A 22,521-nucleotide genomic window follows, 5' to 3' on the forward strand; every position below is an offset into this window, starting at 1 on the left:
GGACCTTCCCAATGCTCCTCTGGCTCCAACAGCACACATAGTAGGTATAGGACTCAGCAACTTCTTTGAAAGACTATGGAATAAATGAATCCATCTAGTTCCAACATGGTGTGATTTGAGAAATTCTTAGTCTTCCTGTCTAGTACTCTTTCTTCAGCAGATACCTAAAAAGCTATTGCTCCATGATAAGATTTACATATTGGGACCAGCAGTTGGCATAATAGCTATGTCGCTGGATTCCCATGTAGTCGACCACAGTTTGAGTCCCGTACCTGGTAGCTTAAACTCATGCCAGGTACATGTGCATGTGTGCCCAAGATCCCAAGAGGAAAATTCAGGAGAAGGGACTGTGGCATGGCCATCCTCCCCGGGGGGCGGGGGAGGGGGTGATTTCTCACTTTCTGTCTTTCCATCTCTCTCTGTCTCTCTGGTGAGTGCACATGCCTTATAACAAAACAAAACAAAAAAACTGTCAAAAAAAAAAAAGAATTAGAAGAAAAATAGAGAGGCAAAGTATTAATGGGCCAAAAAATGTGGTATTATCTGTTGAAGATAACTTTATTGTATTATATATATATATCACTCTATAGAGGACCAGAGGTTCAAAAAGTTTCCCTAGAACTTGCTGAACTGTCTAATTCCTGGTTTGTATGTTTCTAAGAAAGAAAAAACTTCTCATCCTCTTCCAAAAAAAAAAAAAAAAAAAAAAAAAAAAGACATAAGAAAGAATGAGTTTCTGCCAGCCCTGGCAGGTGGAGAACCAGCCAGATTTATTTCCTTTAGAAAAATACAGAAAACGTGATGCTGTTCACACCCAAGTGTCTCAGAGCAAATCCGCACAGGTCCCAGCTGGTGCTGGGAATTGAAGGGCCCCAACCTCCCTCAAAAGAACGTGGGGCTTCTAAGGCTGCTGCCCCATTAGAGAACTGCTTTCCTCACTAAAGCCATCACTTCTGGCTCAGTGTTGATGAAGGTGCAATGCAGCTGGCGAGTGTGCAATAATTAACTCAAGCGTGCCTGAAAGACGATCAGAATAATTTATATTTTTCCACCACCCTCCATTCCCCTACAAGTTTTCCAGATTTCATGGCTATGACTCACCTCCGCTACTGCTGGGGGGTAGCTCCAGGGAGCGGAGAGCTCACAGCACTAGCAGTCTAGGCAGAACATTGGGGGGGGGGGTAAACCCAGCTAATTACAAGTGAAACGCTCCCTGTCACACGCAGGCCAGCTGACTTCATGCCTGGGCGGCCGAAATGCGATAAAACTCCCAAGTTGGTCCTTATATTTTTAAAAGTCAGATTGCTCAGCCATGATCTCACAGCCCTGTATCCCAGCCTGTGGCCCTAAGCCAGTCTTTGAAATATGACCTCAGACAGGGCTGGTGACAGAGTTGGCCATGTCTGGCCAGGTTCATCATAAGTCAGTTTTCCTGTGAGAGCTCATCCTTCTTGGGCTGCCTGGAAAGGCCCAGGTGCCTTCTCCCTTCTCCCCACCAGAAGCTCCGTGCTGCACCTAATGGAGAGGTCACCTGTCAGCCGATAATTTCTCTGAGGCCATCTACTCTTCTCTTGACTCCTACCACATTTCTACCTGGGCTAGACACTTGGTCCTTAGCCACTCTACTCCTGTATTGCTCTTCAACTCCATTCAACCAGCAAACGTCTACTTGTAGGCATAATAGCACATAGTAGCTAAGAATACAGGGTTGGGATTAATAAATAATATGGGTTTGTATTCTGCATCTCTTCATTTCTAACTGCACGAACTTGGGCAAGTAATTTAATCCAAGCTCCATTTCCTCCTTTGTAAAAAGGACAAACAACACATACCCTATACAGAGCTCAAGGTAGAGATCGATGCACAGCACAGTAGAAAGGTAACAACCACAATAACTGTCTTCTGGGTGGAATGGGCACCAAGATAAGAACTCAAGTTTTAACGAAACTGGAGTGCTCTGCTTGTGGTTGGATAATCCAAGTGACCAATGGCTTCTTATGGCTCCAGGTGGTGAGATCTGGATAGTGCTTCGAAAGCCATTCTGTTAACACTTAGCTACCTGTGCACACCCAAAATGTTTCACAGAGAGAATGTCAGAAAGAGGGGAGGGTTCTGGCATCAGCCCATATTCTCAAATCATGTAATGTTCCTTTGGGGTTTACAATAGAGAGTATCTCAACTCATTCTCCCGGAGTCCCCCAGTTCAGCCTGACATGAGTTATAAGCACTCATAGGGCTGCCTGGTGCAGAAAACTAACCAACCACTGGACTTGTAGCAAGGAACTTTGGGTTCAGGTCTCAGCTCTGGCACTTTAACTATGTGATCTTTGGGAAGTCACTCGCTCTCTCTGAGCCTCATTTTCTTTATCTGTCTACAGTATTATATTGTGTAATACTAAGTAAGAGAAACAATTTGTCCAGCAGAATACACTTCTGCAATGAAATCACCACCTGCCTCTGAATATCTCAATTTAAATCAGCAATTATCATGCCATATATCAAACTAGAGATAGCAAAAGGAAGCATATCAGAACTCTGCCCCCTAAATTTTTCAGACAGGAAATAAGAGACATCTCAGATGCCATCTGAGTACTCCCAAGCCAACCTGACCCCCAAAATGGCATTGAACTAGCCAGCAGCCTCCTCACCTGCAGAGAATCATGCCCTTTCTTCAGTCCTCACAGGAGCTTCTCATGCTTTTTTTTTTTTTTTTTTAGCCCACCCCCCCCAGCCACTCCCAGCCCACCTGGGATGCCACAGGTTCATAATCCAGTACCTTTTTTCATACCACGGAAAAGACTCTTACCTCTAGAATTTCATCCTTACTGAAGATTTGGAGAATTCCAGAAGAGGAAAGACCGCACGGGACACACAGCATTTCGCCATCTCCCCAGCTGCCACTCCTTGTCCCCCTTAGTACAAATATGGTCATCTCCTTGTGTTCTATCAAGCATCCACCTGCCTCAGTCATCCTGGATTTCACATCTGCAAGCAACATGGGTTTTACCCAACAGAGAATCTCATATCAGAATCTAAGAAAACAACATTTTTCTATTAGCATCATAAAAGCACAGCAATCCTTAGAACTCCAAGTAGAATGTAAGAATCATATGAGGGATCAGCAGGTGATGTGGTGGTTAAAAGTACTGAACTTCTACATGGCCGACCATGGTTCAAGTCCTGGACCTGGTGGTTTGCTTTCTCACTTCCCCTCCCTCTCTGTGTCTGATCAAACTGGAAAATAATTATAATAATAACACATAAAGTTAAATAAAAATAATTATTTGAAAAAAGTTATATGAAAGGTATAAAATGAGAGGTACAAATATGCAGAGGTGAGAGCAAGTTCCCACCAGCGGCATCAGGGGCCACTTCTGAACCAGGCCTTGAAGAGCAGCACAAACATGGCATCCCAACAGCAGAACAGCAACACCAAAAGCTCAGAGGCAAGAGGTGGGTGCAGTCAGGGATCAGAGTGTGGGTGAGGCTGGCTGCGGTCCTGAGGAAGGAAGGGGCAGCAGTAGGTTGGGTCCTGTGGCAGAGAGCTCCAAATGCTGGCATGAAGGGTGCCAACTATTGCTCTTTCTGGAAGCAAGATCTCTGAGTATGACAGGTGCATTATAAGGAGGATAATCAGGAGTTAGAGACACTAGTGAGAAAGATCACCAACCACTTGAATATGTGAAGTGAGGATCTGAGACCGGAGGCTAAGCAAGAGCAGAGGAAACAAAATGCAGGGTAGGGGAGACTGGCTTCTGTATAAACGATGGGATAAGAAAAGGAAAAACAAAGGTGAGCCTGGAATTTCAAGCCTAAGGAAGGAGGGAAATAGGGACATCAGGAGGGCATCCGTTTGAGGACAGAAAAGATGAATCCCCACTCTGTGGCAGCAGGAAGTTCAGGGAGAGAACCTTCCTCTTGCCATTTGCTTCTGCTGGCTCCTGCAAACCTGGGCTCAGGACTTCAACCAAGCCCAAAACCTACGGCCAAGACTTCCCTGGAGCTAACTGGACTGGCAGAGCCTGAGGTTCCACATTCCTTTTGAATCCTCTGAGGCTGGTAACACCTTCAGTGCTAGTGAAGATGTGCCTCATTGTCCTCCTGTTATGAAAGACGGATCCTCTCATTATATCCTCCAAAACTCTGCAAAGTGAGCTTTCTCACTTTCCCTGCCTTTCACAGAAGGATATGAGACTTTGAAAGTCAAGACTCTCTGTGGGTCACACCCCAGCAAGTTGCAGAAAACTCTAATACAGACCCTTGGAGACCACAGCCACTTTATTCACAGATCAGTGAAGTCCAAGGGGGAAAAAGATCGAAACCCAAGGCTGGCCCAAAGTTGAAAAGTTTTAGTGTAATCACTGCCTAGAAATCAGATGGTTGTCCTGACTTTTTGTGATGGCTGAGGCACTGAATCAGGCTCCCTGGAGGAAGCAGAGAGCTGTCGGCTGAGGTATGGGCCCTCAAAGCACTTGCAATGCCACAGGACAGACAAGGCTCACAGCAAAAACAAGTACTAGCATAATAGGTACATCAACCTTCTAGCTTTATTTCCTTCATAGCAGGTCCCACTGGCTGAATCAATCTTATTTAGTTGTTTGCATGCTTATCGTACATGTTTTCCCATCAGCAATGAATGAGGGCAGCTATTCACCAATGAATCTCTTAAAAGCCCTGTGTGCTACCTTGTACTCACTCGGTAAACGTTTGTTGAATGCACGACAAGAAGCTGGGCCAGGAAAGGAAGTGGCAGAGGAGCTGAGAACAGCAAAAGGTGACTGTGGGATAAGACTTCCCAGAGAGGAGGGGTGGAAGCATTTGAAGTCCAACAGGTAAACTGAAGTAGAGAGGTTCACGTGGGTTGATGTAGGCCTCTGGAAAGAGAGCTCTTCTTCTCTTCACCTTTTCTCTATCCATCTCCTAACACATCTCAGGTTAGGACTCAGGTCCTTCTCTTCCACCCCTGTGCTACCTGCAAAGGGAAGATATGCTTGTGACAGATGGGTTGGTGCTTTCGCTGGGCATGCCTGAGGTCAGCAGCACACAGTAGGATCTCATCTGCATATGTCTTGGCGTCATAATTGCAAGAACCTAAGGCACATGTTCCTCTATCTCTCAGCTGTTGCTTCTTCCTAGGAAAATGGAGTCTACTTCCCCTCAGAGAAGGGGAAGTCTTCCTTGACACCTCCATTCCATTTTGCTATACTTTCTTTCTTGGCCCTGCCAATGAGTAGCTGCATGGTCCATAACTTCTCCACTATGACAGCTTCAGCAAGCCTGGGTCAAATATTCTAGACCACTGCAGCTCTGGGAAAGTGCCCACTGCGACAGTTTCTCCTGCTTTTCTCAATGCGTGTGATTTTTCCTCACACATCAGACCCAGAATTCAGGTTTGGGCAGTAATGGGGCAGATCTTTGGGCTGACTTGACTTTGGAGTCTGTTTTAGAGCTGGTTCCCTGGAATCAGGGTCTGAGGCAAGGATTTGGGTATGCAGACTTACTGAGGAAGTGAGAAAAGCAGGATAAGAAGGAGAGGTGCTAAGTCAAGATAGAGTGTCAGCCAGGGTCTAACTAACTCCACAGGGAGCTCTGATTATACCACAGAGCTGGTCTCACTTCGAAACAAGGGATGCCCTTTGTATTCCCTATTGCGTAGTCATTGGATGCAGCTGCAGGGGACAGCTGGGGAGAGGGGGCTATGTGTGTTCTCCCCAGTGAAGTGATTCTTGTAGGGTAAGGCAGATATCTAGAGAGAGGGGGCAGCTCTGAGTCCTTAGAAGGCAGCATCCAGAGAAGCTGGAGATGGCTGAACCAGCCTGGTAATGAGACCAGGGTGGGGGCATCTATAGTATTCTCACCAGACTTCTCAGGGCTCCTTAGCTTAAGAAAAGGAAATCTCCATGTGATGGAGCCTGGATCTACTGAGGTTCTACAGTCAGGTTTGTTGTTTGAGCCTCAGCTAATAATTCAAGATTGCTTTGTCTTGTGCTGTTCTGTGGACATTTATTTCCATAAAGACCTCTCCTGAAAGAGCTCAAATACACATGGTTCCTTGGCCTGACACCATCTTGGTCTCATCCCCACTTGGAGCACCATCGAAAATATTTTATTTTGTTCTCACTTTTCTAAGAATCCTAAAGAGGACAAAAGCACAGCACATTCTTGATGCTCCATCGAGTCAGTTTTCCTAAGACTCATAAGCAGAAGTGGAACACACAGATAGGCTCTCTCGGGAAGCGGCCCCCACCCCGCCCCAAAAAGTTGCTAAGCATAGGGGTGTATACAAACCTGGACAATAATGGGAAAAAAGGCACCAATAAACTTTTATTTGGGAAAGTTGATTTTTAAGCTGTAAAGTCTCAAATTTTCAGTTAAACTCTGTAAATTGATTGCAAATGCAACATTCAAAAACAGAAAGCAAATAAAACAAGGCCATTCCCATAACCTCGTAGTTAAGGAAGTCAATCCCACCCATCTGACTAAGGTTTGAAACCTGGCTCTGGCAGCTTGAAAAGTGCTCTGGGCACGTGCTTGGGCATACCCAGAAGCCCGGACGGGGGAGAAATGAAGAAGGGATTGCAGTGTGACCATGCCTCGTTGGGAGGTACTTTCTCCCTCTCTATTTCGCTGTCTCTTTCTGGCAATTACAAAAAGAAAGAAAAGCCTGTGGAGACCTAGTACATATTTCTATTCCCATCATGCTAATTCATTCACCCTGTCAGGTCATGTCAGACCAAATAAGGAGAAAAAGAAATGTAACATCTTCGAAAAGAAAGCTGAGGTGAAAGGGGCCTGGGAGAAAGGCTGAGGTGGAGGAAGGAAACTAGGAAGAAGTACAAGTGACAAGAGTTTCCAAAGGAAAAGATTAAGATCACAGAAGTCAAGGCAGGGGTGGGTGGGAGGAAGACTGAAGAAGCCCAGGTGGCCACAGGGACAAGAATGAAGCAGAAGCCTAAAGAAGCGACTGGATCACCCCTGGAGAAAGGACGCCCTGAGAAGGACAGTAGCCATACTACTCCAAAGACACAAAAGAAATTGCACATTGCCAACAGTAAGGGAAAATGAAGTCTCAGGGCTCTTTTTTGTTTAATGCCCAGTGGTGAGAAGGATGCTTAGCAATGTGGTGGCCAGGTGCACAGGAGGCTGGGACACTTCCACACAGAGAAGGAAGAAGACCCGCTCTAATCCATGAGTCAGATTTCTAGCTCAGCCATATCTATGTATTTCTCTGGTCCGTTGTTCTAGAGGCTACTACCCTTCTAGAATGTAAGTCAGAAACCAAGAGAAAAGATGGTTGTGGCCAAGAGGACGGGGAGGTACCTAGGGTTCTAGTCACCTGCACACCCTGACATTGGGTTCCTAGGACAGCAAGACCAGCTGCAGGATTTACCTACTGGGACTCTCCTGGGCATAGCCTGGCAGGACAGAACATTCCAGTGGTAGGTCCTCAGGGCCAGCCCCTGAACTAGGAGAGAGAAGACGCAGACTGCCAAACCTAGCAGCACTGCACACAGACTCCCCATGCCAGCCAGACTTCCAGACCTACTTTGTCAATCTCACTTCATTGATTCATTTAGTAACTTGTTCAATTCATTTATTCTCTCAGCAAATAGAGCAGAGTCTAGAGCATAATTCAGGGCCCAGAGTTGGAAAAAGCTATCTGTGGATGGTAGCTCTACCATTTCCTAGCTGTGTGTCCTTGGGCACGTTACACAACCTTTCTGTCTTGGTTTTCTTATCTGTTGCAGAGAAATCACAACAACAACCACAAAACTCAGTGAGTTGTGAAGATTAAATGAGAACGGGTATTACTCCCAGAAACTGAGCAGAATAAAAATCTTGTAAACTTCTGTCCTTATTATTATCATTACTATTATTATTATTTCCATTAATTTCAAAACAGTGAGAAAACAGAAGGTGCTTTTCCCTACCTCATGATGATTCCTTCCAGGTGGAAGAGATCTAACTTCATTCTTGGTTTCTCTCTAGTCCCTCACACACTCCTCCTCTTGAAGGGAGGAAGTCATTATTTTTTTTTTATTCTGATAAGTTTAGAAAGAGAAATTGGACATGGGCAGTCCAGCCTCTGGGTTTTCTCTTTCTCTTAGGAGTGAAGCTACCTGCAAAGATTAATTCTGCTGCCCTCTCCACACAGTGCTCTCACAAGGCCCTGCCCTGAGCTGCTGTGACTGTCTATCTTTTTAGGTTGAGGGTTCCATCTCAAGAAATCTATCAGTCCACAGGTATAGGTCCCATTTTCCAACATCTAGATCATCAGTAACAAAAATGATGCTGGATTTCAGTCTTCATCTGTCAAGGCTTTTGTTTTACTTCTCCATCGGTTCAGAACACTAGTGTGTGGGGGGAGGGAGAGGTGTTATTTATTGGGTGCCCCTCAAATCCCAACAATTATAAATAATGATATGCATACGATAGCTGAGATGTGTTTCAATGAAACAGTTCAAAGGGAGAATTGAATTCAAATCCAAACACGTTTTTCTTCCCTTGAATCCCACCGGCATTCCCATCAACATTCCAGATACTTGATGAGCCTGTGATTTCGAACAGAAATTTACAGTTTCATCATACACAGGATGAAAATAGGGCTTCTTGCCCATTTACTCTTCTTAGCCCTCTTCCCCCCTGGAGCCAAGGTTAGCAGTTTTCATTACCACTGCTTACATTTTGTTTAGATCATCCTTCCCTGCTGAATTCCAGATCCTTATCCAGCCCCTTGTGCAGCAAAGGACTTCTTTTATGTGGTTTTTCTTTATGGGTTTCTAGGGCTGAGCTACCTTTGGTAAATTAAGAGCGTCTTTGGCTCCCTGGTGATCACGAATGGTTTCATTTGTGTAGGCTGACTCTTGTTTGGAAATGGTGATTGCATGAAGCCCAGAGATGCTGAGATTAGGGGGGCCAGAGCATTCCAGCTCAATAAATCAATCCCCTTTTAATTGTGTCCCTGTCAGCCAACATTCTTCTAGAGACAGGAGGGCAGGGAGCTTGTTAGTGGAGTGATTTCTCACTCCTCTTTGTGTGCTGATCCGATTGTCAATTAGATTAAGCCACAGCAAGGAGAGCTGTTTCAGGGGCTCCTGGTCTGTCTCAGTGGCAAGAAAGAAGCTAAATGGATCATCAATACACTTGATTCCAATGAGGAGCTTCTGAAAAATTTTCTTCTAGGTGTTCATCTCTGTAGACAACCAAGTATTAACTCTCAGGTGTTGAAACTGATTAGCACACCTTGCATATTTCTAATGTCTTTAAGTTAAAGATCATTTAATCATTGCCGCATTTTCCAAGTAACTTCCAAAAGTTGTTAGATGATAAAGCTTCTGTTGAGTGTCTAAACTTAACTTTCCTCTAGAACTTCTGGCAACATGCTGACCATAGTAGGCTTATATGCCCAAGAGGAATGAAAAGCTCAACCATATTATTTGTAAAAGCTAAACATTTCTGGATATTGAGCAGTGTTAGTTTTCTAACTCGAATGACCTAGGGCAGCAATCACCAGCCTTTTTGGCACCAGGGATCAGTTTCATGGGAGACAATTTTCTCACAGACTGAAGCAGAGGAGAGTGGTAGTTTTGGGATGATCCAGGTGCACTACATCAATTGTGCACTTTTTCTATTATTATTACCTTGTAATAGAGAATGAAATAATTATGTGACTCACCATAAGAAGCATGCAACCTAGATCCCTCACATATGCAGTTCACAATAAAATGTGGGCTCCTATGAAAATCTAATGCTGCTGCTAATTTGATAGGAGGTGGAGCTCAGGCAGTAATGCAAGTGATGGGGAGTGGCTTCACTTGCTTGCCTGCCGCTCACCTCCTGCTGTGTGGCCTGGCTCCTAACCAGTGCCCATCTGTGTCCCAGAGGTTGAGGACCCCTGATCTAGAGCCTCTGACTTGCTTCTCGAATTTTAATATGTTTGAAAATCACTGGAATCCTATAAAAATTTATATTCTAATTCAACATTTCTAAGGAGGGACCCAGTCATCTGCATTTCTTACAAATATCCAGGTGATATCCATACTGCTAGTCCATGGACCAGAGTAGTAAGGGTCTAGAATTAAATTATTCACTTAGTTTTTCTCCAGAATTTGCATATGCTCTCCAGAAAGAGACAGAGAAAGAAAGAGAGAAGAAAGCACTCCCCATGGCAAATGGTCATGCCATAATCCTTTCTCCTTCCTCTTTTCCTCTTTTCCGGATTCTGGGCATTCACACATACCCACATGTTTCTCAAGCTGCTGGGTCAGTCATGTAAGGTCTGCCTGCTTTAACCACCAGACCATCAAGCCAATTTTGAATTAATTCATACTTTCAACCAGATAGTATTTGAAGTCCTTCACACTGTCTCCCTAGTCTAGGATCTGTAGTCTCACAGTCACAGACAAGCAATTTAAATCCAACCAACCTACTTTCTTCTTCTGAATCTCATGAGATAATGCATGCAACTACTTAAGACAGTACTAGCACAGAGTATGCATTTAATAAATGGTATGGTTTAATTAGTATCATCTACATCAGGGATGGGCAAGCTATGGCCCACCCCAAATCCATCTTGCCACCAGTTTTTAACAAGTTTTATCAGAATGCAGTCACACTTGTTCATTTCCATAATATCTATGCTGCTTTTACACTGCAGCAGCAGAGTTGAGAAACTGCAACAGAGACCACATGGAGCCCAAAGTCTAACACATTTACTACATGGCCCCTCACAGAAAAGTTTGCCAATCTCTGATCTATATAGTTTACTCAATAATGAAAATGTATTGAGTTCCTATTCTATACTGAAGATAATGAAAAGCTGCTTCCCCTGAAAGATCTCAGCATCTAATAATTATTTAATTAATCCCTGTATCATCCCTAACACGTACTTGCCTCTCTTCCCTCATCCTTAAATTAGGGGATCATGACAGCACCTACTTCAATGATTTGCTATGCAGACTTCCTGGGGTAATATATGTTCAGTTATTAGAATGATGCCCAGAACATACATAGGAAGTATTCAATAAATATTAACCATTGTTATCATTATCCTTATAGGTGTTTTCATTTAAATTTCATACTAGCAAGAAAGGATTATTACTGCTATTTCATAGATGTAGAAACTGTTAGCAGTCAGGATTGTGCTTTTAGCAACTGAAAGTTGCCCAGGTAGACAGATTACCTCTCCATCATTCTCTTCCCAGTCCTGACAGTCTGGCTCAAAACAGCCAAGTTCAATAGTAATGATGATAAAATATTGCCAATAACTAATGCTACTAAGAGCTGGGTATCCACACCATGTTGTGTACAGGATGGTAACAAATTATAAGCTGTGAGGTAGGCAACTCCTGTTTTCTTTGCACACAAATATGGAAAAGGAGGCTTCACATTGTCTTGTACATGGTAGAGCCAGAATCCAAACCTAGTCTTTCCAACTCCAGGACCCACAACAAACCTGCACTCCACTGCAAATATCACAAAGTTAGTGCATTTGTGATATCCTTGGAAATGGCAGGTATTATTCCAACACTGGGCAACAAATATTCATAGATATCTGATTTGTAGTACTTGAGGCTCTCACATGGTTGCCCTGGCATCTGGTGCCAAAATAACCAGAAACCAAAGGCCATCTTTGATGGTCAAAGCTAGTTAACAGGTGAAGTGACCCAACATGAGAAGCACAGGTCTTGGGTTCTGATCCTGTCTGATGAGCACACCTCTAGGTACAGTTTAATACTGGACTTAGTGCCATAAATGTACAAGGAATAATAGCCATGCAGGTTATATATAAGGTTGTACAACAAAGAGGTTTGAAATCAGACACCAGGGATCAAATCCCAGCTCTAGTCATTACTAGCTGTGGTTCCTCCGCCATATTCTTTTCTTAGGGTCCCAGCTTCTTTGTTTTGTACAAAGGGGTATATAACAGTGTCAACTTCATAGGGTTATTGTGAATGGACTTAATGGATATCACATGGGTATAAAGTATGATACCATGAAGTAAACACAAGATAAGTACTGCTTGTTATTATTTTTACAACTCTAGTCCAGCTCTGACACTGGTAGGTCTCCATTTAGTGGTACATCCCTTCTGTTCTAATTTCTCTGATATAGACCTGATCAGACACATATGCAGCAAATCCTCCCGTCTTAAATCTAGTCTTTAAAACTTTTTAAAGAATTCTTTCTTTAAGCTCAATTTTATAGCCAGAGAAAGTATGTTTCTTCTAAGAGTAAATGGATTTAAAATATGTTGCTGCTTAAAACATAAATTCTTTATTCACTTTTTCTCCATTCACTTACATTTTCATCTAGACATTTCTACTTTCATTGTCAGTTGATCTAGATCCAGTCAACAAATCTTTTTTATTTTTTCCTTTATTCATAAGAGAGCATGTGCATGTGAAAGTGAGACAGAAAGAGAGAGAGAGAAGCATCCTCCACAGGGTCTGGTCATGCCACAATCCCCTTTCTCCAGTTCTCTAGCCCATTAGATCCTAGATACTTGCATGCATGCCCAGTGGGTTTTAGGCTGACCTGGCCAGGGATTCAAACTGTGCTCATCACATGGGATCTGACTTCTCTTGTACCATAGAGCCAGCCTCAGTCAGCACATATTTATTGAGTACCTACTGTGTGCCTAAACTATTCTCAGTGCTGAGGATGCAGAATCAAACACAGCAGACAACATGAATGCATGCTACATGAACATGGAGTTGTACTCAGAGAGAGAGACAGACAAGAAGCACATGAACAAGGAATCATGCACCTTCTCATTGTGCTCGGTGCTCTGAAGAAAATACAGCAGGATTGTGTGAATGTAACCGGGAGGAGGATGGGAGTCACCTTTAGAGTATTTTGCCATTGAGGCCCTAAATGATGGTGAGAAGCAAAACAAGCAAAGGTGGGAAAGCACCTTCTCAGGCAAGTGAAACAGCCTGTGCAAAGACTGAGGGGTGAAGAACTTGATCTGTTCCAGAAACACACAGATGTTCAGAGTGGTAAGGACTCAAGGAAGAGTAGGGAATAGAGGAGAGAGCAGAAAGCAATTTGACTGGAGAGGTTTAAGGAGTAAGAGGCAGCAGTCTGGTCACAGAAGAACACAGGAGCTATGGGAAGGAGCATGGCTCATTTACCAAGTATACTTAGAAGACATCTGAAGGCTTAAAGTAGAGGAGAAACATGATCTGATTTTTTAGAGCAATCATTTTGGCTTTATATAAAGAATGAGCTATATGGGGAAGGACAGAGAGTCAGAAAGACCAGTTAGGAGGCTACTGTGGTTGAGAAGAGATGGTGGCATGGATGAGGTGGAAGCAGTGGTAATGGAGAAAAGCAGAGATATTTGGGATACATGTCACAAATCGAGCTGACCTACCTTGTTAGATGAGATTAAAGTAAGAAAGAATTTTTCACATGCAGGAGGTTCCAGGTTTGCATCAGTCTGCCATTTGATCAAGACTTTGAGTTGGTCCATTATAGGGTCTGTTGGTTCTCATCTGAGTCAGGAGCCTTAGGAAAAACAGTTTTAAATTCTCAGTAGTCACTTCAAGCAGGCAGGCCATAAAATGAGAAATATTTCTGGGGAGGTTTGTAGATACCAGGATAGCAGTACACCCAAGATGTCTGGGCATTACTAAAAAAAAAAAAAAAAAAAAAAAAAGTGCTGGCCAAGTCTCCTGGGTGTGCCACCATTTCAGAAACCCATCCTCCCTATAGACAGTTAGACTCAGGAGTAACAACAGAGAGTGTGAGGCACAGAAGGGTCTGTTTTTTCACCTGAAAGTGTGTCTTGGCAGCTGCAGGATCTTAATCTCACTGACTGTTTGGTCCTGATCTGTAGAGCTGGGGATTCCAGGGATAATGATTGTGTCCTGTCTAGCACAGAGTCATTGGAGTAAACCCCCATGGCCTAACCTCTTTGCACTTAATAACCAGTGATTTGGTTAGCTTTCCTAAATTTTTTTCCACTCTCGGAGGTAGATTTCAGAGTAAGATGATTGTCCTAGGTCATGGCACCCTTCCTGTTTTACTTGCTGTGTTAGTCTGGATCCTCCAAGAAGCAGTCGTCAAGATAGTAATAAACATGCAAGGATTTTATTAGAGGAAATATCTATGAGAGAAAATTGAAAGAAAACTCAGAGTGGTGGGAGAGCCTTCTGACCACAATGCATGTCTGGCCAAGTGAAGAAAACAGGGAAGGAAGGGCCTTAAAGTGTTGAGGTATCTAAGAAGAGTTCGGAAAGACTATCAGTCTTCAAGCTGATGTCAGCTATCAGAGGAGCCCCATGTCTTATCCTTGCCACTGCATCAATCACTGACTGGGAGCTGTCCCTGGGAGGCTTAACTGAAGCACAAACACTAGCTTGGATTTTAGAGTCCAACATCAAACACTCCAAATAGTCAAGAATTGGCGAACAGCGTTCTCATGAATGCATGCTTGCAGGATCTAAGACCATGGACTTGAATCCTTTTATTTTTAAAGGCTATACTAAAAAAAAGTCTAAGAAATCAAGCAGTAGATGACAATGTTAGGGAGTTACAACATCCCAGACATCTTACCAAGTTTCCATTCCCAGGACTGCTCTTAAGGACTGACTTCCTCTCTGCAGCAACCTGTGGCATCTCTCCCATATTTTCAAAGTTTCTCCTAAGACAGGAGAAACATATTCTCTGCCTAAACAAACTTGGTCCATAAAATGAGAATTTTTTCAGACTCTCTCAATCACTCAGAGAGCCATCCTCTTCATTCCCTCTCTTGTGATTCTTCAGGGCAGAAAAGGGAGCTTATCTCTTTGGTTACCTGGGCAGAGCCATCTATCCATTGAACTACATTAGCCAGGGGTGGATTTTTTTTTTTTTTTGTATGAAAAGGCACATTGGAAAACCTGCACTCCCCTGTGATGGGTAATGTAGGGCAAGGCAGTTTTCTCTGGAATGCAGCTGATAGGGCAAGATTGGCGAGGCAGACCTAATTCACCCCATAAGTAGGCACTAAGTTTGGGAGAGCAGAGGTAGAAAATCTGATTTCAGCCTCAGTTCTAAGCTACATTCTCTGATCTCGCTTTGGATAATAAAGCAAAGGTGATATCTGAATCTTCAGCTCTCATGTCTGTTTCACAGATTGGTTAGAATCCACTGGAATGAAGAGATGGTTAATTAGCACTTTAGATCTTCAATAATGCCAGATCTGAAAACCTTGGATTATTGGCCAAAGATGACTTCTGTTGATGCCACTATTTGTATGGTGGGTGGTGGGGTCCATAGATGGTTTGAGAACAGCCTTCCAAAAAATGTCTTCATTATCTGTGCCCATGATTATCCTCTGTCGGTCTTCTGTACCACTTTGCAGACACCTGCCCAACCCTCTTATGGTGCCTGAAGCCCTAGGAATACTGGTAATAGAAAGGCTCCAACATATATCCCTCTCTTCTCCTCAGCTACAGATTCTACCCTGTATTACCATTGCACATTGACGTACAAGAACTGTAGTCATTGGTTTGTAAAGTGTCCACTCCAGCATGGAGATCAACCAACATCCCTCTGGGCCCTCCCTTTACTCATGGGAGACTTTGGCACATGCTGCTTAATCCTTCCTCCCACTAAGCACTGCCACCATCCTGGGAATGATCACAAGCACATGGAGGATCCCTTCATCTTCACTTCCACCTATCTCCATGCCACTCTGGCTCCACTCATGTATTTCTGTGGCCATACCCAAACCTTGACTTCAGGAAAGTCATCTCCACCTCTGTAATATTAAAATCAGACAACTCTCTTTTCCTCAGTAGTCTTACTTTTCAGAAAGTGCCCACGGTGCTGCAAGATCTGCTATGACTTAAATGTGTTCCCAAAAGTTCATTTATTGGAAATGTTATTGTTGATGTGATAGCATTAAGAGGTGGGACCTTTAAGAGATGATCAGGTTATGAATGTTCTGCCATTATTAATGAACTAAAATTCCATTATCATGAGAGTTATTTTTTTGTAAGAATGAGTTGGTACAAAAGCAAGCTTGTCTCACTCCTGCAGTTTCTTCACAGGCACGTCCATGCCCTTCTACTTTTCTATCATGTTATGATGCCCAACAAAAGCCCTTGCCAGAAGCTATTGCTATGCCCTTGAACTTCTCAGCCTATAGAACCACGAGCTAAATATTTTTTTTCTTTATAAATTATCCACTCTGCAGTATTCTATTGAAAACAGAAAAGGAATTCTTGAGTGAGATATTTCTGGGATATTAATTAAATATACAGATCCTACACTCTACCTTAGACCTACTGATTTAGAGTCACTAAGAGAGATATTCAGGAATCTGCATTTGTGGACCAGGCCTACAGCCAACTGATTAAAGGAGTCAGATGCCTGTGGCAATTATGGCCCTGTTAAGCAAAGTGCTCTTTTGCTGACAGATAAATTAACAGGTATACACTATTGTGAACTATTTCAGACAATACAAAAAAGCTGGGAGGAGGTGGATTTGTTTTTCTCTTATTAAAAAACAGTTTATAATTTAAAATCTTTTTTTTGTCACACCCACCATCTACCACCCACTCTATGCCAACTACTTTTCCCCTTATTGTAGCTACCATCCACAACAATCCTCCCCACCATCACATGTTCAGATCTCTCAACCTCTGCCATAAAGTAAGTACAGATACTCAGTAGGAATCGAGAGAGTATATACAATGTGTATCTTTTTGTTTGTTTGTTTGTTTTTGAGAGAGAGAGAGAGATTTTTGTTTTAGGCCTTGTGTACTTGCCACAGAGACAGGGAGACAGAAAGTGAGAAATCACCTCCCGGAGGGGATAGCCATGTTGCAATCCCTCTTCCAGTCTCCTCTCAGGATTTTGGGCATGCACCCTGTGTGAGTTTCAAGCCACCAGGTCCGGGACTCAAACTGCGGTTGGCCATGTGGGGGTACAGCAATGTAACCATTATGCTATCTGCTAGTCCCATACAATGTGTATCTTTTAAAGTCTGGCTCACTTTGCTCAACATTAAATCTATACTCATCCATTTTGAGTTGAACAATAGGATCTCATTGTTTCTTTTTTTTTTAAGTATTATTTTATTTAACTTTATTTATTTTTAATTTGACCGGAGAGGGAGAGAGAAAGAGAGAAAATGAGAAAGCAAGCCATCAAGTCTGGGACTCAAACTGCAGTTGACCATATGGCAGTTCAGCGCCCTTAACCACCTGCTGGCCCCAGAGCTAATCATTTCTTATAGCTATGTAATATGCCCAAAGTTTTTTTTTAACCCAGTCATCAGTTTTATAGACACTTAGGTTAGTGCCATGTTTTAACAATTATAAATAATCCTGCAATAAAAAATGATGGGAAGAGGTCTTTCCAACTAACCAAAGTATAGATCTACTTTGGGTAAATATCAAGAAGTGGGATTGCTGGGTCATATGACAGTTCTATTTGTATGTTTTTGAGAAATCTGCATATTGTTTTCCACAGACATTCCCACCAACAGTGTAAAAGAGTCCCCTTTTCACCACAGCCTCACCAACACTTATCATTCTTTTTTTTTTTTTTTTATCCTAGCCACTCTGTCTAGGGTTAAATGATATCTCACTTTAGTTTTAATTTGCATTTCCCTTATGCCCAGGGACTCTGAACATTATTAATATGGCCCTTGGCCATTCATTAAGTCTTCCTTGGAGAGTTGTCTATTCAATTCATTTTCCTTTTTTTTAATTGGATTGTTTCTTTCTTTATGGGTAAGCAACTAGAGTTCTTTATATATTCTAGGTAGCAATACCTTATTGGAGGAATAATATGCAAGTATTTTCTCTCATTCAAGGGTTGTCTTTTTACCTTAGTTATAGTTTCTTTCTATGTGAGGTGCTTTTTAGTTTGATATAATCCCACTTATCTATTTTAGGACTGACTAATGTGCAAAATGTTTATAATATTTTGTGAAATTGTAGTTTATCATTAATTTGTATCTGTAAGTTATTGTTATAAACATCACCTGTATTTTTAGTACATGTGAAATTGCAACTAAAATTTATTTTGCAAATGTTTTCTGAATTAACTAAATAAAGCTTTTGTTGAAAAAAAAAATCCAGGCCCTGGCAGTTTGGAAAACACATCAAGCGTATGTGTAAGCATGGCCAAAATCCCAACAGGATGGGCAAAGGAGAAGGTATTGTTGTATACCACACACCACTGAGAGATGCCTTCTTCTCCCTCTCTCTCTGCCCATCTGATTGTCTCTGGCAAGTATGCACACCCTCTGGTAATTAAAAAGAAATCTGCAATTGTAATGAGCTTCTTGGATTATACATGTACATAGTTGAGTTTGAGAACTACTGCCTATTATTCCAGCCTCAGCATTACTCTCACCACACCTGTCTTCCAATCCACGGCCCTCAGATCCTTGATTCTTCGGCTTCCTCTCGATCAGCACCTCCTGCCTTCACTTTCTTCCTGTCCCTCATAAGCCCCAGGGTCTACCACTTCGACCCACTTGGCAATTTCAATTTCATTCCCCAATTGGGTTAACTTTGTTCAACAAAAACCCAGCCCTTGCACAATCCAGCTACTCACCTTTTCTACCAGGGTTTTTGATTCATTCATTCTTTAAGTATAATTTCATCAATGCCCAAAATATTTCAGTCATTATATAAAGTCATAGAGTTGTTTTTTCTTTTGTTTTGTTTCATTTAATTCATGATTGCTTACTCCAGAGGATCTCATGGCTGAGTAGGGGAGATTCATAAAGTGATCATTTTGACATATTGTTCTAAATTTGATAAAAGCACAGGGAACCAGGGGTGCCCTAGGAGAAGACCCTAATCCATCCTGGGTGGAACAATATTAGGAAAACTTGCTCAGAGGTGTATCACATGAGTCTTAAGAAATGGTGAAAATAGGTAGACAGATAAAGGAGGTGCATTTCAGGCAGAGGCGTTGGCACATGCAGATGAGGAAGTGAGAGCAGCAATGCAGGTGTGGGATGTGGAAAGCAAGTCAATGTCGCTGGCTTGATCTGAAGCATGAAGTTCATGGAATGGAGTGGTGAGAATATTTTCCAAGAAAAAACACAGAATACATGGCCTTCATGAAGTGGAATGTTCCAAATCAAGAATGTCTCAGAACATACCAGAGATGAAGTCACTAATATACTGGATAGCTGAACCTCAGTCTGCTGCCTTGTCTACATACGCTTGCCCACATGTGCACCTCAGCTCCCTCTTAAAATAAACTCACCGTACAAGATTGTGGGAGACTGTTGTCATGAAGACCCTAGTATTATTTATAAACTGTGAAAAATAAATAATAATCTAAATATCCATCAATAGGAGATTAGTTAATTTAATTAGGGTACATTCGATTATACTATGCCATCACACTACACTTCATTTAATAAAAATAACATGAGAAAATTATCCCAACATAAACTTATTTCAAATAAAGAAAGTATATCCATATGTTCAGAAATAGAGAGACATGGGACCAGCAGTTAGCGTAATGGCTATATCGCTGGATTCCCATGTAGTCGACCGCGGTTCGTGACCCAGACCCGGTGACTTAAAACTCACACTGGGCGCTTGTGCATGTGTGCCCAAGATCCCAAGAGAATAGAGGCGAAGGGATTGGGGTGTGGCCATCCCCCCTGGGGGGTGATTTCTCGCTTTCTGTCTCTCTGTCTCTCTCTGTCTGTCTGGTGAGCACATTCACCCTATAGCAAAAACCTCTCCAAAACAAAACAAACAAACAAAAAAAGAAATAGAGAGACATGACATTAGTGGAACACAGAAATGGTGTATTACCTGTTGATGATAACATGTATAGTATTCTCAATTGGACTGGTCTGAGAAGTATTTCATGTTGGGTAAATTCCTTTTATAAGCAAAATTATATATAGTGATTAAATGTTTAAAAAATAATGAGAACAATAATAAAAATAATCTGAAAAAAATTGAAAAGCTATTTGATGACGATGTAGTTAGTGATCATCTTAAAGTCCTGAGAAACCAACCTGAAGTCCAGAGATGAGTAGGGGCGGGGATGAGGGATGGGTCCCGGGCATTCAGCCTGGTGTCCGGCAGTGCCACTGGCTTGAACCAGTCTCCAGATGGGGTGGGGAGAGGTGAAAGTTCGTCTTAAAGTCCCAAGAAACCAACCTGAAGTCATGATGATGTGGTTAGTAATGTCTTTGTCTTGACTGAAATGCATGGCATTCCTTCTGGAAAAAGAAATATATTATAAAGATATATGTGATTCAATGTCATTTAAACAAGATTATGATAATAATAAATGTTTTAAAAAGAATAACACTTATTTAAAAAAATAAGTACATATATCTGATAATGTAATATATCATCATAGAACAGGTAAATGGAAGTAAATGATCAGGCTCCTATTTTTTCTAGTCCTACTCTAATCTATTCTCCACGTCATACTCCGATATTTCTAAAATGTAATCCCATCCTCTATAAAACCCTTCAAAGTTCAAACTCCTTTGTCATGGAACCAAAGTCCAACATCATCTGACCCATTTCTCACCCACACCTCTACTTGCCATCCCTTACCTCCAGGCCTTTGCATGTGCTGTTCCTTCTCCTGCCCCTGTTCTCCACACTGCTTTACTAGTTCAGTTCATCCTTCAAGATGCAACTTAGATTTACTGATTGTAGGGAGCCTCTGCCAAGTACCACCACTTTCAAGCCATCCCTGCTATTCCTCTTTTATAGTGCCTTAGGCTTTCTCCCTAGCTCTTTCCGTAAGTATCAGAGTCCTCAGATGATTCATTTCTGTTCCATCAAACTTTGTACACCAAAGAAAGAATGTGCTTAGTTACCTATTGCCACATAACAAATTTCCTCAATTCTTGTGGCTTAAAACAACAGACATTGGGACCAGCAGATGGCATAATGGTTACGTCACTGGATTCCCACATGGCTGAATGTGGTTTCAGTCCTGGACCGTGTGGCTTGAAACTCATGCTGGACACATGTGTGTGCATGTCCAAAACCCCGAGAGGAGAATGGAGAAGGGTTGCAGCGTGGCAATCCCCTTGGGAACTGATTACTTGCTTTCTGTCACTGTCTCTCTGTCTTTCCAGTGAGTGCACACACCCCATAGCAAAAGTCTTTCTCTCTCCTCTCTCTCTCTCTCTCTCTAAAAGAAAAAAAAAAAGACTTTTATTATCCCTAGTAGTTTCTGGGGATCCAGAAGCCAGGAGTGTGTGATTCTAACCCAGGGTCTCTTGTGAGGTGGCAGTCAAGATGTGGCCTCTGGCTGCAGTTATCTAAAGGCATGATTGGAAATGGAGTATCCCCTTCCAAGGTGGCTCACTCAAGAGGATGTTAGCAGGAGACTTTAATTTTTTACCATGCATATGGCTTATAAAATGACGGCTAGCTTCTCTCAAGGGAAAACAAAGACAGAAAGCAAGAACATAAAAGAGACTGGACATCCATTTTAATCTCCATATTATATAGAGAGACACACAGAAGTCAGGTAATCTGTCCAGGGCACACAGCTAGTTAATACAAGAGGCAAGATTTGAGCCAGGCAGCCTGGCTCGGGAGCTATTGTTCTTATCCATCATCCTATACTATTTCTCTAGGCAAATCAGTATATTCACTGTGTAAAAGAAATTATTTGCTAGGAGCCACGTGTTCATATACGCTTCCCTGAAGTAGTTCGTTTTTGATTGATTCATGTGATGCACCAAACACTGTGCTAGACAATTCCGGAGTCATTTCAGTCAGGCACAGGCCTACAATCCACATCACCCCCAAGGAAAATCCCAAGATTCCAGGGCATTCATGGTTTATAAGAGGATGGCCAAAGTCCCTTAGTTTGGAAAGGAGGCCTCTTGACCCAGTTCCATGGAATGGCCAGATTTCTTTGAGGAGACCCCCTAAGCTAAGTTCTCTCAAGCTTTGGGGGCCAGCAGACTCAGCATCACTACTGCCAACTAACGCAGCCTGCTTGCCCTTCAGCGTCTCCACCCAGGGGGATTAAAATGGGACCTGGGAGTGCAGGGTGAGGCTGACTGCTGTGGTCTGGGCCTGATGATTTCATTGGAGAATCATGCTACAGCTGCCTTCCCCAGGCTGCAAGAAACCTTTGAGGGACATGGCCCAGCAGTGAAATCACCACCACGGAGGCACCAGGCACAATGGCACCTTTGTGTGATGCAGTTCATGATCTCAAAGGTTCAAAAACACTGAGCCATGATTCCTGCCCCAGCCCCGCCCAACCCAGGTGCAGCCCAGCCTGGTGCTCTGCGATGTCCATGAACTGGTATGAATCCTCTCATACAAACCAAGCCTTGGAACCAACAATAAGTGTTTTCTGAAGACAAATTTTCAACTCTCTCCAAAGGTTTAAATCATAAAAGGAGAACTCAAAGGTCCTTCCACTGAATTACCATATTTTCTAATTTGAACATAGTGGTTGTTCAAATACATCACACACACATACTAAGAGATAATACTTTATTCTTCTTTAAAATATTTCTTATATATGTCAAAGCATCATGCTATTTAC

The 22,521-nt window shown here is 42.5% G+C and overlaps 1 long non-coding RNA gene across 1 annotated transcript; it reads right to left on the bottom strand.

The window, feature by feature from the left end:
- Positions 1 to 2,811: 2,811 nt before the first annotated feature.
- On the bottom strand, positions 2,812 to 20,025 carry LOC114006468 (uncharacterized). Its single transcript, XR_003548178.1, has 3 exons — positions 20,000 to 20,025; positions 13,379 to 13,512; positions 2,812 to 2,985 (listed from the first exon to the last, which is right to left on the bottom strand). It is a non-coding gene; the product is annotated as an uncharacterized LOC114006468 (long non-coding RNA).
- Positions 20,026 to 22,521: the final 2,496 nt, after the last annotated feature.

Source organism: Tupaia chinensis, unplaced genomic scaffold (assembly GCF_000334495.1).
Source record: "Tupaia chinensis unplaced genomic scaffold, TupChi_1.0 Scaffold148234_1, whole genome shotgun sequence".
Classification (NCBI taxonomy): Eukaryota; Metazoa; Chordata; class Mammalia; order Scandentia; family Tupaiidae; genus Tupaia; species Tupaia belangeri.